Genomic DNA, 16,918 nt, shown 5'->3' with positions numbered 1-16,918 from the left:
GCTGCCCCCCATTATCTCATTTATGCTTCATAAAAGTGCCGAAGGATGGGTGTTATCTCCAGTTGAGAGATGAAGTCATTGAGACTCAGGGAGGTGAGGTGGCTTACTCATGCTCACGTAGCTCGTTGGAGGAACCAAGACAATCCAGTTCTCCACCCACAAAACAAAACTAGTTAGTGCCCCTGAAATCTAGAGACCCCTGGAGCTGTCCAGGGTACTGGATGGCCTCTGTTCAAGGCTGCGCCTATATGGGTCAGGGAATCTTGAGCTGGCTGTTGGAGATTTGGCCACACAGTACTGTCTCCTTGTGCCTCTGTTTTCTCTCCAGTCCTCTCCAGCTTTGGTGTCCCCTAGGCCAGTCATCCAAGTCCTCTATAGTTGGTCCTATGCCACTTTCCAGGCCCAGCTTCTGCTGCAATTCAGAGATCTTTGTACTTCTCTGCTTCTCAGTCACCCCCCTCCTCTCCCCTCCGCTGGGGTCCCAAGGACCCAAGTGACACACTTTGATCTTTGGGGACATCACTGATTGGTCAGACTGATCATATATCTCATCAGCAACCAACTGTCATGAGTGCCAGGCACAATCACTGACATTGGCTATTTTATATCCATTCTTTAGAGGACAAAGTTATATATAATTTATTATTAATTTCATTTAATCTACTCTTTGATCAAGTATGATTATGCCCCTTTTAGAGATAAGGAGAATAAGGTTCAAGTGACTTGCCCACAGTCACATAATTAGTTAGTAATGGAACTGAAATTGGAACTCAGATGGTGCCAAATCTTTTGCTGCAGGGCGGAAACAAGACCAGCTGTTGAACAAGGTGGGGGGGGGGTTCAGGTAAATTGCAACTAAGTAATGTGCTTTTACAGAGTATTTGGAAGGGATTAACTCTGGCTGCACTCCTGAGGAATTCTAGGTGGGTCTCACTTACCTGAGCCATTTAGTCTCTGCTTCTCATTTTCATTATGAAATATGGCCTGAGGAGAGTATTCTTTCTGTGAACAGAAAGAAAGTAGGGGGAGGTGAGGACCCTCTGTTCCTTGGAAGGGGAGGACTGAAGAGATATTTATAGTGTTCCTGAGTTCCCACAGGAGGGACTGATCAAGGTCAAAGTCCTCTCCAGAGAAACAAATTACTATCATCCTTTAGGGTGTGTGTGTATGTGTGTGTGTTCACCTGTGCATATTGTGGCCATTTATGAGACATGCTCTCTTTAAAAAAGAGACTTTTTAAGAAAAGTTTTAGATTAAGAAGATAGTGCAGAGACTTCCTTAAACTCTTCATCCAGGTTTTCTGTGAGCATCTTATATGTATGTAGATGTACATGTATATAGTATGGCACATTTGTTAGAATTCATGAGCTAATATTGATCCATTATTATTAAGTAAAGTCCATGCCTTATTAAGATTTCCTTAGTTTTTTTTTTTAAAGATTTTATTTATTTAACAGACAGAGATCACAGGCAGGCAGAGAGGCAGGCAGAGAGAAAGGAGGAAGCAGGCTCCCTGTGGAGCAGAGAGCCCGATGTGGGGCTCGATCCCAGGACCCTGGGATCACGACCTGAGCCGAAGGCAGAGGCTTTAACCCACTGAACCACCCAGGCGCCCCAAGATTTCCTTAGTTTTTACCTAATATCCTTTTTCTGTTCTAAAATCCTATCTAAGACACCAGGTTACATTTAGTTTTCAAGTCTCCTTAGGTGCCTCTTGGCTGTAATAGTTTTTCAGACTTTGTTTTTGATGACCTTGACAGTTTCAAAGAGCATGGAGATCCATATTCTTTTATGTTGAGTTTTTATCCATGTTGTTGCTTCTATCTGAACTACCTTCTCCTTATCTTCCAGGCAAAATCCTCATTCTTCAAGGGCAAACTTAGAAACTTCTGGCTTTGGTCCTCAAGTTCAGCTCTTAGACATCTTCTCTGTCTATACTTTTATGACTTTAAAAACAACTCTAAGCCAAAGATCCCTAAATGCATAGTTCCAATTCAGATTTTTACTCTGAGCTTAAACTTTGACCAACAGGCTACTTGACATGTTTACTCAAGAGTCTAACTCTCAAGGGTTAGACCACACTAGGCCCTACTCACCATGGCCCCTACAGAACTATTTATCACTCCAGCTCCCAACCTGTTCCTCCCTGTCCCCCCATCTTGTCAAATGACTCCACTCTGGCCCTGTGGCTCAGACAGGAGCCTGGATCTCTGCATTGCCCTGTCTTCCCACAAGCCCATAGTTCTCAGATCACCAAGGCACTATGAGTCCACTTCCTGCCATCTCTTCCATCCATCCATTTCTTCCAGTGCCCCAACCCTAGCCCAGGCACCACTGTACTTGGACGCCTGCAGTAGCTTGCCCTCCTTCAAGCTGTTCCTCACAGAGACTCCAGAGCAAGCTTTAAAAATGTAGATCAGACTCTGGTCCTGCCCTACTGAAAACCCTTGGGTGACTTCCCTTTGCACTTGGAATCAAACTCACATACCTTCCCCTGGCTTTTAAGGTCTTGCAACCCAGACCCTGCCTGCCTCCCTCTCAAAACTACCTATCTGTTCCTTCAAATATTCAAGGATTTGTGATGTCTTAGTGAAGAAAACAAAAGTCCTTGACGTTGTGGACCCGGCATTCTAGTTGGGGGAGCTAGACAATAAGCATAATGAATAAAGCAGATAGTATGTTAGAAGATGACTGGTACTGTGGAGAAGAGGGAAATTAGAAGAGGGGGAAGAAGGTTCGTGGTAAGTGGGGGCTGTGTGTAGTAATAAGTGGCTGCCCCAGGGGTATCATTGAGAAGGTGGGATGTGAACCCAAACTTACAGGAAGCAGGAAAGTTAGCCAGACAAATATTTTAGGCAAGAGTATTGCAGACCGAGAGAACAGCTTGAGCAAAAGTCCTGAGGCTGGAGTGTGCCAGAAGTTTCAGGAAAGAACAAGGCTGCCAGGTGGCTGGAATGGAAGGGCCACAGGGTCAGTCACATGAGGAAAACTCAGCAGGAAATGGGGGCCACCTTCCTTCACACCTCACACTCTAGCCACTAAGAGTTCTGCTTGGGTTCCCAAAAGCCATGCTCTTTCTCATCTCCTATATTTGCACATGCTGGTCCCTTGACCTATACATATTCCCCAGCTCTGCCTGACTCCTTCTGCTTATCCAGTAAGACTCAACTGAGATGCCACTTCCCCAAGGAGGTCCCCCTCAGTCATGTGCTCTGGCATCCCAAACTTCCCTTATATGACTCTTCACCACTGAGTTATTATTGTTTGAGCCCCATTTCCTCCATCAGACTGTACTAGTCTTTTTTTTTTTTAAGATTTTATTTATTTATTTGACAGACAGAAATCACAAGTAGGCAGAGAGGCAGGCAGAGAGAGAGAGGAGGAAGCAGGCTCCCAGCTGAGCAGAGAGCCCAATGCGGGGCTCCATTCCCGGACCCTGGGATCATGACCTGAGCTGAAGGCAGAGGCTTTAACCCACTGAGCCACCCAGGCGCCCCTCAGACTGTACTAGTCTTGAGTGGAGGGATCGGGTTCATAGCTTTCTCCCCAGGGCCTACTCCAGAGTTGGGCTTGGCTTGGATGTCTGATAATGATTTGTTAAAAGAAGGAAGGCAGTGACTCAGTGTGTGCACCACACAGGGAGCTCTGGACTATGTGGGGAAAGTGGGCAGTTCTACAGAGAGTAAGCCAGGGTCAGAACCCAGGGAAGACCCCTGCTGTCTGCTCAGAGATTATTCAGGTGCACAGAAGGGCCTGGGGTGCTGACATTTCCCCAGGGTTCTCCCATTTTGAACTCTGCCACCCATGGGGGCGGGGCATAGAAAGGGACAGTGTTTGGGATTTGGCCAAGCTTCTTTTGTGGTTTTTGTCAAAGGGATTAAGAAGACAAGTAACTTCATCTCTGGAAGAAAATTCCAGGACATAGAAAAAGGACCTGCTTTGGAGGGCTCGAAGGGGATCTGAGCTTCTTCTCACATCTCCCTACAGACCTGGGAAGTGGGACTAAGGGCCCAAGGGCAAGATTATCATTACAAAACCAGAATTTCATAAGGAGCAGCTCCCAGAACTGGAGTTCAAAGAATTGTCCTTGCATGCTTGCCAACCCTGCTTGCATGAAAGACTTGGAAAATCAGGCCATCCTGTGTCTAGTAACACATCAGTGACTGAGACAGATTCCTTTCTCCCTTCAATGACTGGAGTTTGGCAAGTGAAAAAACACCCCACTTGCACGCATCCCCTTGCAGAGGCAAAGCTGAATTGAATTTGCTGACACATTATTGGTCATTGGTAGTCTTTTCCCAGGACTGTGCTCATAAGGAAATACTGTTGTGTAGGGTGCAACGTACCCACCATGGCTGAGCATAGCTCATGTGTTTGCATTTGCATTTCTCCTGACCTTACTGTGGCCACCACTTCCTCCTTTTTCATGCCCTGATTGTTGAGGAAGTTTTTGGGGATTGGTCCTCGGTGACCTTCAGTGAGCCTATCCCACAGAGCTTCCTCTTCTCCACTTTGCTCTGCTGCTTCCCCTGGAGACTGATGTATGTATGAGAGGCATCAAGGAGACTATGGACCCAACACACGTCCTTCTTGGTCCTTCCCACGGATGCATGCTCCAAGTTACACTTAAGGGACCTTGCTTTGTTTACTTGTGAACATTTTAAAAACTGAGGTATAACCCACATACATAAAATGCACTGATTTTCAGTGTGCATCTCAACAAAGTTTTACATATATACTCACCCAAACAACGACCTCCAAGTTCGAGGACCCCCTGCACCCCAGAAGGTCCCTTATTCCCCTTCTCAAGGGCCACCATTTTCCAGCGTAAGCACAAATTTGAAATGATACCACCATAGATTTGTTTCTCTTGTTCTAGAACTTCATATGAATGGAATCATAGCATTTACTCATTGGGGACTGATTTCTTTTACTCAATAGTAGTTTGAGATTCACTGATGTTGCCTGTATCAGCAGTTCCCCTGTGGATGGACATTTGCATGGTTTCCAGTTTGGACTATGACTAATAGAGCTGTTATGAACAACTTTCTATGACTTTTTGGGTACACACAGTATTTGTTTCTGTTGGGAAAATACCCAGTAGTATTAATACCAGTATAATACTCAGTAGTAGAAGTGAGAGAAGATAGGTGACTGTTTACTGCTAGGGATTTCTGTCGACAGTCATTGTATCACTTTGTGTATTGTGCTTTTGACATCTTCACAACATAGACTTTGTTTTAAGCATGTTGAGGTCACTTCTGTGCACAATCCTTTAACTGATGGGGGAGGGGAAGGAGGTATTAACAAAATTTCATCTTAGATGAACCGAGAGGGGCCTGAGTTCTGACCTTGGAAGAGATGAGAGTAGGAACTCCGAGTATTTACCCTTGTAACCTCGAGTGCATCAGAGGGAGATGTGTCTCTGGGTGTCCTCATTTCTCCCCCGACTCCCCACCATTAACCAGGAAACACCCTGAGCACAGGCTCGGTGTCTCATTCAGACCCATGTCTTCAATGTCTAGCATGGTTCCTGGCACATAGATAGGTTCTTAATACAGAAAAACCAGCTTAATACTTGTTGCAAATATTTGTGGAGCATGTCCCAGAGCTGAACATGACTTTACCAGTATGGTTGCACTTAAGCCTTGGGATAGTCCTCTGAACTCAGGGGAGGGAGCCTCCTGCTGTAGGGATAAGGAAGGACACTGAGCAGGTTAGGACACACAGCTGGCAAGGAGCGGCTCTCCAGTGAGACCAGAGGCAGTCTAACTCGGGAGTCTGTGGTCTTTGCCGTGTTCACAAACTGAGTGTCTGTGTGTGTGTTGGCAAGAGTCCGCACCTTTTTCCAGAGGAGAAAGCTGAGGCTCAGAGATGTTAAGGAACCTTTCTCTGTGGAGTCAGCTGGGCCAGGCAGAGTTAATTATTATTATTATTTTTTAAGATTTTGCTTATTTTTTTGAGAGAGAGAGCACAAGCAGGGGGAAGGGCAGAAGGGGTGGGAGAGGCAGACTCCCGGCAACAGGGTGGTGGTGGGGGGGGTTGTCTTGGTCCCAGGACCCCAGCCAAACCGACTGAGCCACCCAGGTGCCCCTGCAAAGGAATTTTTTTTTTTAAGATTTATTTATTTATTTATTTGACAGACAGAGATCACAAGTAGGCAGAGAGGCAGGCAGAGAGAGAGAGGGAAGCAGGCTCCCCGCTGAGCAGAGAGCCCGATGTGGGGCTCGATTCCAGGACCCTGGGATCATGACCTGAGCTGAAGGCAGAGGCTTTAACCCACTGAGCCACCCAGGCACCCCTGCAAAGCTGATTCTTAAAGGTGAAATATTTTTAATAGGGACCCTTGGTGGCTGCTCCCCACCTCCTGTTTCCTGCTTCTGAGCGTTTGGCCACCAGGGTCACAAGACCCCCTGTGAGCCTCTGCCTTAGTACTCACAAAGCTGCTTCCCTGTCCTCCCTAGTCAGGGGCTGCGGATGTGGGGGTGTGGGGTGTGGGGTGTGGGGGTGAGGGGGTGGGGAGAATCAAACTCACAATCCTTCCTTCAAAGTGCTCGGCACTGTTTAGAGAGCGCCAAACCCCGGGACTTGCTCCTCTCCAGGGGTCCACTTACATCACACTGGCTTTGGGTTCTCAGCTGAGTGCGGTAACCAGGGCACCGTCTTCCATCAAAGGAAGCCTCCATGGTTCCCGTCTCCAGGGTCTTCTGACTGCTCCATTCATTTCAGCCCTTGTGCCTCAGGGACTGGAACTCTGTCCTCCCGCAACCCAAGCTGGGGCCCGGGGCCAGGAGTCCCCCCCTACCCCCCACCCCGATCCAGGAGCTAGAGGGGCAGCTCTCCTCTCCTGGCCTGAACTTCATGGCTGTTTAATTATCCTTGAAATTGCTTAAAGTATTTCACACAAGTAATATATATATATATAAATGTAAACCTGCTGCTTTAAACATTTGGAACAACCTAAGTGCCTATCAACTAAAGGAACGTTTCTCCCCACTGTCCCCTCTCAACCCCATGGCGCCCCTTCCCCAGGTTACCACCGTTGTTGGTGCTGTGTGCGCATGCTGTGATCATTTGTCTGCAGCTTGCATTCTCAACTCTATGATCTATCTTCTAGATATTTCTATGCAAGACATGGGGATACTCTTCAATATTTTGATCTACTGCAGTATAAAATAGAGTGTGATGCTGGTAGTTGTTTATTTTTCCAACCAAACCCTTTTCGCTGGACGTGTAGGTTTTTTCCAATCTGTTGCTATTACCAATAATTCTGCTCCAAACATCCATGCACTTGCCTGTCTGTGCGTGGATGTGGGCGTTTCTCTAGGGCAGACACTATGCAGTGGAAATGCTGGGCCGGTGCTAAATTTCAGCAGATGCTACCAAATTACCGTCCAGAATGGCTGTACCGTTTCACACGCCCACCCTCTGTGTCTGACATTACTGGATTGCCTACACGCTCACCAACTTCGGGTGTTACGAATCTTTAGGTTTGTCTACTGAAAATGCGTCTGTGGTTTTATAAGTCAGGATGGTGGGGGGCGATGGTGGATGGGAAGGGGCATGAGGGGACTTTTGGGATGCTGTTGATGTTCTGTTTTTTTATCTCAGTAGTGGCTACACAAATATTTTCAGTTTCTCAAAATTCATCGAGTGGTATGCTTATGATAGGTGCACTTTTCTGTGTGTATGTTATTCTTTAATAAAATGTTTAAACCATTTCTTCCCTCCCCCAATCTGATGGGTGACAAATGATATCCTACGATCATTTTATTTTAAAGATTGAAACATCTTCTTTTTTTTTTTTTTTTTGAAGATTTTATTTATTTATTTGAGAGAGAGAGAGAGGGAGAGAGAGCACGAGTCAGGGGAGAGGCAGAGGGACGAGCAGACTTCCGACTGAGCAGAAAGCCCGATGCAGGGCTTGATCCTAGGACTCTGGGATCATGACTGGAGCCAAAGGCAGACACATAACCAACTGAGCCACCCAGGCACCCTGCTGGAGCCTTCTTTTGTTGGTCCATTGGCTTTCTGGGTTCCTTTTTCCTGAGTATTTTACTTCTGAGTCTTATGAGAATGGTTTGTCTGACAGAGAACACCCCTTCTAGAAAGGCGAAAAGGCACTTGACCCTCCCTGAGCACCAACCATATGCTCCCACGCTCCCAGCACTCTTTCAGGGTGGGCGCCATTCACACCATGAGGCTGGGGCTCAGAGCAGCGAGGTGACATGCCCCAGGTCACAAGATCATCTGCCCACACAGCCCTACCTTCCTTGTTACCCTCGGAGCTGCTCATGCGGCGGGTATTGGGCCAACCATGCAGCAGGCGTGATTACAAGTAATGCCTGCAGCGGCCTGGTGAGGCAGCGTAAGGGTGGTCCTGCAGCTCAGCAGGGTCAAATACCTTGTGCAGCTCACCCGGTTAGTAAGCAGAAGAGCAGGGTAAGCCCAGGTCTGCCTGGCTTTCATGCTGTGATAAAGCAGTTCTAGCCAACAGAATGTTCTGCAGCGATGGAAATGTTGGGTCTCTGTGCTGACAATATGGTAGCCACTAGCCACATGTGGCACTTGAAACGTGACTAGTGCTTCGTGCAACCGAAATTTTAGTCTCATTTAATTTTAATTAATTGGACAGCACAACTTTAAGGAGTCAGGTCATGAGGAGAGAAACTGTAGGGTTTTCAGGTGCAGATGACAGAGCGGCTGCCCCAGTGGGAAACCAGCCAGCCCACCGGGAGGGATCCACTCAGAGCGGTTCTCACACAGCCCACACACAGCCGGTCTCTTTTCAGGCACCGGAACCACGCTGGGCAGCAGGAGCCAGGACTACTGTAATCTGATGTGGCCTAAATACACCTCTTAACCTAAGATTCAGTTTCCTCATCTATAAAATAGGTATCAGAATAATTTTTTTTTTAAGATTTTATTTATTTGAGAAAGGGAGAAAGCACAGGTGGGGGGAGGGGCAGAAGGAGAGGAACAAGCAGATTCACCAAGCTGGGATCCTGACATGGGGTTCAATCCCAGGATCCCAGGACCCTGGGATTATGAGCTGAGCTGAAGACAAGACGCTTAACCGACTGAACTACCCCGGTGTTCCCAGATTGGACTTGTTTTAAGACTAAATGAGAGGGCACCTGGGTGGCTCAGTGGGTTAAAGCCTCTGCCTTCAGCTCAGGTCATGGTCCCGGGGTCCTGGGATCGAGCCCCGCATTGGGCTCTCTGTTCAGTAGGGAGCCGCTTCCCCCCTCTCTCTGTCTACTTGTGATCTCTCTCTGTCAAATAAATAAAATCTTAAAAAAAAAAAAAAAGGCTAAATGAGAAAAGGGATGCCTGGGAAGCTCAGTCAGTTAACTGGTCTGCCTTTGGCTCAGGTCCTGACCACAGGGGATTGAACCCCATATTGGGCTCCCCGCACAGCAGGGAGCCTGCTTCTCCCTTCCTGCTTCCCCTCCCCTGCTCATTCTCTCTCTCTCTTTCTCAAATAAATAAATATAACCTTTTAAAAAAAAGACTGAATGAGAGAATGTACAGCGGTGGCACGTATTTGACATTTGGTAAGCTCGTCAACAGTCAGACTATTATCGCAGTGATCCGTCATAGGCTCACTTTGAAAGGTCTTGCATCATAATGGTAAAGCATATTCATGCTAATCATTTAAATAATGCAGATGGATATAAAGTGGGACCTAAAAATCTCTGAATACTTGAACCCCCCCATCCTTGTCCCAGTTGAAACTGCTGTGAGTAGTTTCTTATGTACGGACGCAGGAATTGGTTCCGCTTTCATTAAACATCTAAAACAATTCTGATCTGTTTTTTTTTTTTTTTGAAAAGTGCAAAAGGGATCACACTAAATGCACTCCCCCGTAACTTTCTTTTGTCATTTATGATATCTCAAGGCTGTCTTTCCACATGTGCAGTGATTTTACTGTCCGCATGATGTTTCCTGGTAAATGTCATTTGTAACTTATTTTGCAGGTCCTTACTGATGGGCATTCAGGTTGGTAGCATTTATTTTGCTCTTGGGAGTGATGTTTCCATGAGCCCTTTACACATGTCTTTCTGTACGGTACATTCACCCACCAGAGGGAAAAATCTTACCGGTGGTATTGCTGGGGCAACGGTTGGGGTATTTTCAACTGTGATAGATGTTGGCATATGTAAAATCTCCTTTTAAACTTCTCGGGAGCATGGGACTTTAAAGGAATGTTCTAGTAGTTTCTTCTGACCAGGCTCCTCAAACCCTGCTAGTAATCACCCCTGGAATGTATTTTCTGGGTCAGTTTGGAGAAATTTTTTCTTTAAGCAGATCTGGCTTTTAAGGTCTCTGTGGCACAGGGACATGGACAGGGGCACCTGGGAGTCAGGGAACTGATTCCCTGCTAATCCCAGCGCTGGCTGGTTGCTGGAGTCTGAAGGCAAAAACTCTTCCTTCCTGGGAGACCAGTCCTGTAGGAAACACTCCGGGGGAGCCGCTGGGCCTGTGGATCTGGGCGGGGAAGGGGGAGGAAAGGAGAGACACCCAGAGGGGCTTTGCCAAGACTGGACAATGGCGATTCTCAGCAGGCGAAATCCAAACAGCCCCCAAGTGTAAGAAAAGATGCGTGGCCTCCCCAGAAACCAAAGATATGCACACCGCAGTAACAGTGCAGTATTTTTGCCACCTATCAGATTGGCAAAAATTAAAACAAAAATGATACCTGCTGTTGGAGACAGTTGGACCCCTAGCGCGGCGAAATGGACACTCCAGTCCTCCTGGAGGCAGTGTTGAAGGGATAGTCTTTCTGCAGGGAAATGTGTGGGCTCCGGTTGCCGTACTCCTCCATTTCTAGGAATATGTTTGCAGGAAACAGCTGAACATATGCACCAGGATACATAATTGAGGATTTGCATTAACCAGCATTGTTCATGATAGGAGAAAGATTGGCAGTAGGGTAAATAACCAGAGGTAGGGAACTGGTTAAGTAAACTGTGGTACCTCCAGGAAAGGTAATAATCTTTGGCTGAAACGGATACTGTAGACTCATGTTTACTAACATGGAAAACGCCCACTATCTGTGTATGAAAATCAGGTGAAAAACAAAACAAAACAAAACCACAGTTTACAAACTAGTATTTGTGATTCCATTTTTATCGGTAACAAAATCAGCTATATGTGTATTATTACATATATAAGGTTATGCTAGAGAGAGGGGGTATTATATATACATATTTCAATTATATGTCTGCATGGAGATGTATGTGTCTATGTGTCTACATATGTATGGTATGTGAATTTATGTGGGAAATGTTTGGGAGGGTAGAAGGAACATGTCTGCAGTGATTTACTCAAGTGGTGGGAAATTTTCATTCATTCATTTTTGTCATTCTCTACCTTGATGAGGGATTTATTTATTCATTTTCCGGCAATGAGCTTATATGGTTTTTATAATAGGAAAAATAATATATTCATATTAATTTAGGAAACAAAGAAAGGTGATAACTCAGTCTTAACTATATTAACCAGTCTAAGTGCAACTGTCCCCTCACACCTAGACTGTCCCCAACTCTTGTCCACTTTAGAAGCCGTCTCTGATCCCAGGACTGTTTGTAATTACAATAATACTGAGGAGGAAGGGGAGGAGAAAGCTGTCAGTGTGTTGAGCACACGCGGCCGACCGGCCACCGGCTGGTACTTCATGTACCTTCTTTTGTTGGATCCTCTTTGTGGCCTGAGATGTAGATATTCTCATGTCTTTGGATTTCCTAGGAGGGCCTGAAATGGGGACTTTGCAAGTGATTTATCGAGGGAGGACATTCACAGGAAGTCTCTGAAGAAGTAAGTGAAGGTAGCAGGATGGGGTAGATGTTCGGCAAAGAGGCGGGTTCGGCTGAAGTCTGGTCTCAGCCTGACTCCTTGCAGAGTTCTGGGCTCTACATGGTACCACATTGTCCTGCATTGAGGCAAGAGGACTGGTCTTTTATCCCTCTGTGTTAGTTGGTCATTGGCTGTAGGACATGGGAAGGGATGACCAGGCTGATGGGGTCAACCTTCCAAGTACCTCTGGGTGAGTGACCTCCCATTGGCGATTGTTCTAAGAAGAGTATAGCAGTTAGCTGCCAGTGCTCACAGTGCCTGGTGGCTGGGTGTGCTGGATGAGTATGGGGGCTCTGGGTGGAGCACTGACCTCCTACATATTATTATCCCCATTTTACAGATGGGGAAACTGTGGCTCAGAGAGGTTAAGTGACTTGCCCAAGGCTACTCAGCTGGTAAGGGATGGAGCCTAGTTTTGAACTCCAGTCTGAAGCTCTTGCTCTGAGCCCTGAAGCCAGACTGCTGGCAGTTTCACAGAGCAGAAGGAGAACGAAGATGTGGGTGGATGCAACATCCGCTGCCCCATCGCGTGCCCCCTCCATCTGCTCTCTGAGCTTCACATTCGCATCTCGGTTGAGAAGCGCTTCCAACCTGGGCTGTTGAAGAAGGAAGCCACAAAAAGCCTTTGTGTTTCTGCAGAGGTCCCTGAAGGTTGTATATTGGCAGAGCTAGTTGCTAGGAGACATTTCTCAAGAAAGTTTCCTTTGGAAAATGAGCTCCGGCTCTGCCTGTAGCCTCACATTATTATACCTGGGAGAGAGACATCCTAGCCTGTGTTTCCCCCCTGAGATATTCAATGCAGATCCAATTCCTTCTCCTACTGGTTCTTCCAGACCCAGTTCAGAGTGTATCCCAGCTGAAAAGAGCTCCTGGCCTAGACAGACTCAGGATCATGGAGAGAAAGAGCTCTTTGAGATGACCTGTCTGCCCTCCCCAGTAGGTAAACAGGGAAACCGAGGCACAGGGTGTTGAGGAACTCCCACAGTGAGCTAGTGGCAGGGTGATGATTTGTGTGTCGCTACTGCACGAGGCAGCCTCCCACTCTGAATCCTGTATGGTGAAGACAGCAAGAACTCAGTATGCTAAGACTGGGTGTACTGCCTTTTAGGAATCCTTGGGTTTCAAAGCCTTTCGGGGGACAAGTGATTTCCTTGCTCAAGTGGAGAGGAGCAGCTGGCATAAATGGGGCATCTGCTATGTGCCAAAACCTGGAGTAGGGGCTTTAAGTGTCTTCATCTGCTAAATCGGACCTCTGGACCGTCTCAGGGTCCATTTTTACCAGTGGTTTTCTTCTTGACTGAAGATCATGTTTTCCTGTTTCTTTGCATGTCTAGAAAATCTTAATTGTGTACTGGATACCGTGTGTGTGTGTGTGATGTGTTATAGAATCTGGATTCTATTTGCTTCCAAAGAGTGTTAAGCTTTATTTTCGCAGACAGCACAGTTACCGGCTAATCCTCTTGAAACCCCATGCGATTCGTTTGAGACTTTGTTAGGGAGGATTCCTGCAAAGCCCGAGCTATCTCCCAAGCCTCCCTAACCTGGCAGGACTCGCCTTCACCCTCTGTCCTCTGAGGATCCTGGAGGATTTGGCTTCCGGCTGTGCTCAGGCCGGGTCTAGAGCAGCCCTCACACTAGAGCTCCATCCTCACTCTGAGGGCGCAGCCTTTGCGGCGTCTCAGTTGGAAGCCCCGATGAAGGTCTCTCCAGCGTCTCCCAGCCCGCCGGCCTCACAGGATGCATTTGCTCTCCGCGCTCATAACAGCTGCTCTCTGGTAGACCTTGCATAGTTTCATCCTGCACACGCATAGCACAGCCTTTGTGCAAGGACTTGTGGGTCCCGGGGGTCCCCCCCACAGACTTCCGGGGACCCCTGGCTATGCAGCTTCCTCCTCTTGAAGGTCCTGTCCTGCAGTTTTCTTCTGTTTCTGCTGCTTTAGTTGCCCAAACTCTGATCCCTGCATCTTGAACTTGGTGGGGGAGACTATTGTGCTCTGTTTAGGCTCCACTGCCCTGTGCCATGCTCAGGAAATTGTTCCTACCATGAGAGCCCAGGTGACGAGGGGCTCAACTTGTGAGTTTTCCCTCCCTCAGAATCACTATATCGTCCGCTGCCCAATCTCTGATTTTGTCAAGCGTAAAGTTATTGTTGGTGAGAGGGCTGGTCTGGTACCAAGTCCTTTGCTATGTCCAGAAGGGAAAGTCCAATTCCTAGCTGGGCTCTCTCTTTTTCTCATCCTCTCTCGTTCTTTCCATTTGTCTCGGGATGTTTACAAGGACCCTGAGAAAAAGGGCTTACTATCCTCATTGAATAAGCAAAGGGAACAGTTTTGGGGGGTGGTACAGAAATTGCCCCAGTAGCAGAATGGGGCAAATTACTGAAGAGTTTGCTGGACTTCAGAGCCCACGTTTTGTCCCTGTCCTGCTGTCACTGGAAAAGCTCAAATCAAAGCTAAGTTTCACTTTTACCGTCACCAAAACAGCAGCATTTTCTGAGCCAACTCCCGTGTCTCCCTACATCCCACACCTCGCTGTGTGCCTTTATCCCTGTTTCTGCCACTGACCCTCTGTCCTGGCAGCTGTCACTCTTGGCGTGGAGGATTAGAGGTGTCTCCTGTGGGGCCTCCATTGTATTCTTCCCAGAACACTTTTGCTGTCTTATTCTCTTGCTCCACTGACTTCGGTGCCTCCCTATGACCCCTTCTGGCCCTTCCCAAAGGGTAGAATTGAGAACTTTGGGAATGCTATAGCGCACAACTCTCTTCTTGGAGATTCACAGCTGGACCAGTGGTCACAGAGTGACCATGCAGAAGCTTGGTAGGAAAGAAACCTGTTTAATTGGGCTTTACCCAGTCTTTGGCCCTGAAACCCTTGGCTCCTCTAGCACCTACTAAAATCTTGTGGAACATACTGGAAAATGTTGGACCACGGAGTAAAGGCTAGTCTTGTCTTGTTTTTTTGTTTTGTTTTTTTTTGTTTGTATTTTTTCCCCCTTTCCCTTCCCTTCTCTTTCTTTTTTGTTTAGTATCTTCTGTCTGCATTTCAGTCCTACATTGCCACCTACTCTTTTAATTTAATTTCCCATGTTTTGTCATAAGTCAGTCATCCTTGCCCCATACCTATTTCCTCCTCCAGCCTTCATACCCTCCTAGCTAGCTGTAAGAATGATAAAAGCCTGCACCTGTTGGGAGTTTCATGAGGAGGAACTGGCCCAGGAATGAGGTCAATCAATGCAAAGTGGAGCCATGAGGAATAGAGGGACAAGATCTTGAAGACTTAATTTAAGACCCTGGATCCTGCCTTGCCTGAAGCCATTACTCCTAGACTTTCAGCTACCAGAACTGATCAATCATCTTCCCTTCCTCCTAAACTGCAATCAAAAGAGCAAAAAACAGCCTGAGAATCCCGTGTGGGTTCTTTCCAGAACAGCTCCTTCCTCATATGTTAAATAACAATTACCCTAATAGCCAGACACCTCACCTGTACCAAACATGCACAGTGATATAAGTATCCCCATTTTGTAGATGAAGAAACTGGAGCTCAGGGAGATTGAGTCACTTGCCCTAAGTCCCACAGCTGGCTGGTGCAGAGCTGAGATTTGTCTCGTGCACCTGGAAGGAACCATTAAGTCCACAGCATCCAATCTGGCCTGGAGTCTCCCTCCCCAGACTCTTGTGGATATGGTACGGGGGACACCTGGGGTTTCTGGAACGGGACAATGGCAAGGAAATCAGCAGTGAGACCTGGCCCCAGATCCCATTACGCCGGGAGAGATCACGTTTCCCCCGTTCCGGCGCCATGAGCAGGGCAGAGAAGCGGGCAAGCAGCCACTTCCCTGGTTATTCAAGTAGAAAATTACAGGTGCCCAAAATAGCCTGGGCATTCTTTTATTTATGAATAAGCCGCAAGTCCGTGAAGCTGGATTGGGGGCTTATATGTATTTCTTTCCATTGATCACTGGACTGAGATCTGCAGAGATCTCTAATTCTGTCAGGGGACTCTCTCAGGAGCTGGGGGAGCTGGCAGGATTGGGGTGGTGGTATTTTCAGGGTACAGTGGTGAGAAAAAGAGAAAAGAGCCCTCAACACGCAGGAGCCGGAGATGTCCCTGTCCTAAGGCTTGAGTTCCCAGAGGGTGTAGGGGTTGAGATAGCAGACATGGGCCTTTCCCAGCCATCTCTGCCTTGCTGTGTGGTCTTGGGCAAATGGCTTAACCCCTCTGGGCCTCTTTCTTCTTCTGTAAAATTGAATGAGTCCTGAGCTCACAGAAAGGTTTATTTTCTTAAAATTAATACTTGCTCATTATAGACAAGGAAGCAAGTAAACAAACAAACAAACAAACACAGAAAAATGACCATTCTATTCCTCCATTGTTCCTCCCCAGTTAAGATAATCAGGATTAACTTTGGTTTGTATCCTTCCAGTCTTTCTTTCCATGCATGCATTAAAAAATGGCCGGTGGAGCCCAATACCTGAGCCACTGTGCTCCGAAAATGGAACCCTCACTTATATTATAGTCAGCAAATATTAGTCAGTCAACAAACATTATTGAGCACCGCTCTAGGCCTGGGTGGCTTGGAGGCAGCTTTCTCCCAACACCCACCACATCCTCTTTCTGTTTCTCTAGCCCTCGGGCAGCAACCCCAGCACTGGGTCCTCAATCAGAACCACCAGAGGGTTGGTGAGGAGAAGTCATTTTGCAGGTCTCAGACATGGATGTGGGGCCAAAGCTGGGGCCTGGAATCTGCTGGTGGGGACATGTGTGACCTTCTCATCCAGCAGGCCTGCGCACGGATGGGCTGGCCTGGGCATGGCTTGCCCACCTCTGGCTCTCCTCCCTGCTGCCCTCTCCCGGGGCTGTGTGTTAACTAGTTTGTAGGTAAAGCGATTAGAAACAGGGCCTGGCACACAGCGTACCATACATCTTAGCTGCTGATAGGACTGCGAGTCCTATCATTAGTATTCCAGGTGGGGGCTAGGCAGCCCTCATGAGGCCATTCCCTCTAGGAGCCTCCGATTGGTAATGAACATGAGGAGAGAGCTGAGTCACTTGCAGGATG

The 16,918-nt window shown here is 47.4% G+C and overlaps 1 long non-coding RNA gene across 2 annotated transcripts in view; it reads left to right on the top strand.

Moving 5' to 3' along the window:
- Positions 1–16,918, top strand: part of LOC309869179 — a 45,123-nt gene that overhangs the window by 1,838 nt on the left and 26,367 nt on the right. The gene's annotated exons all lie outside the window — the stretch shown is intronic.

The sequence above is a fragment of the Mustela nivalis genome, assembly GCF_964662115.1.
Source record: "Mustela nivalis genome assembly, chromosome: 1".
Lineage (NCBI taxonomy): Eukaryota > Metazoa > Chordata > Mammalia > Carnivora > Mustelidae > Mustela > Mustela nivalis.
The sequence above is the reverse complement of the archived record's forward strand: the minus strand, read 5'-3'. Positions and strand labels throughout refer to the sequence as shown.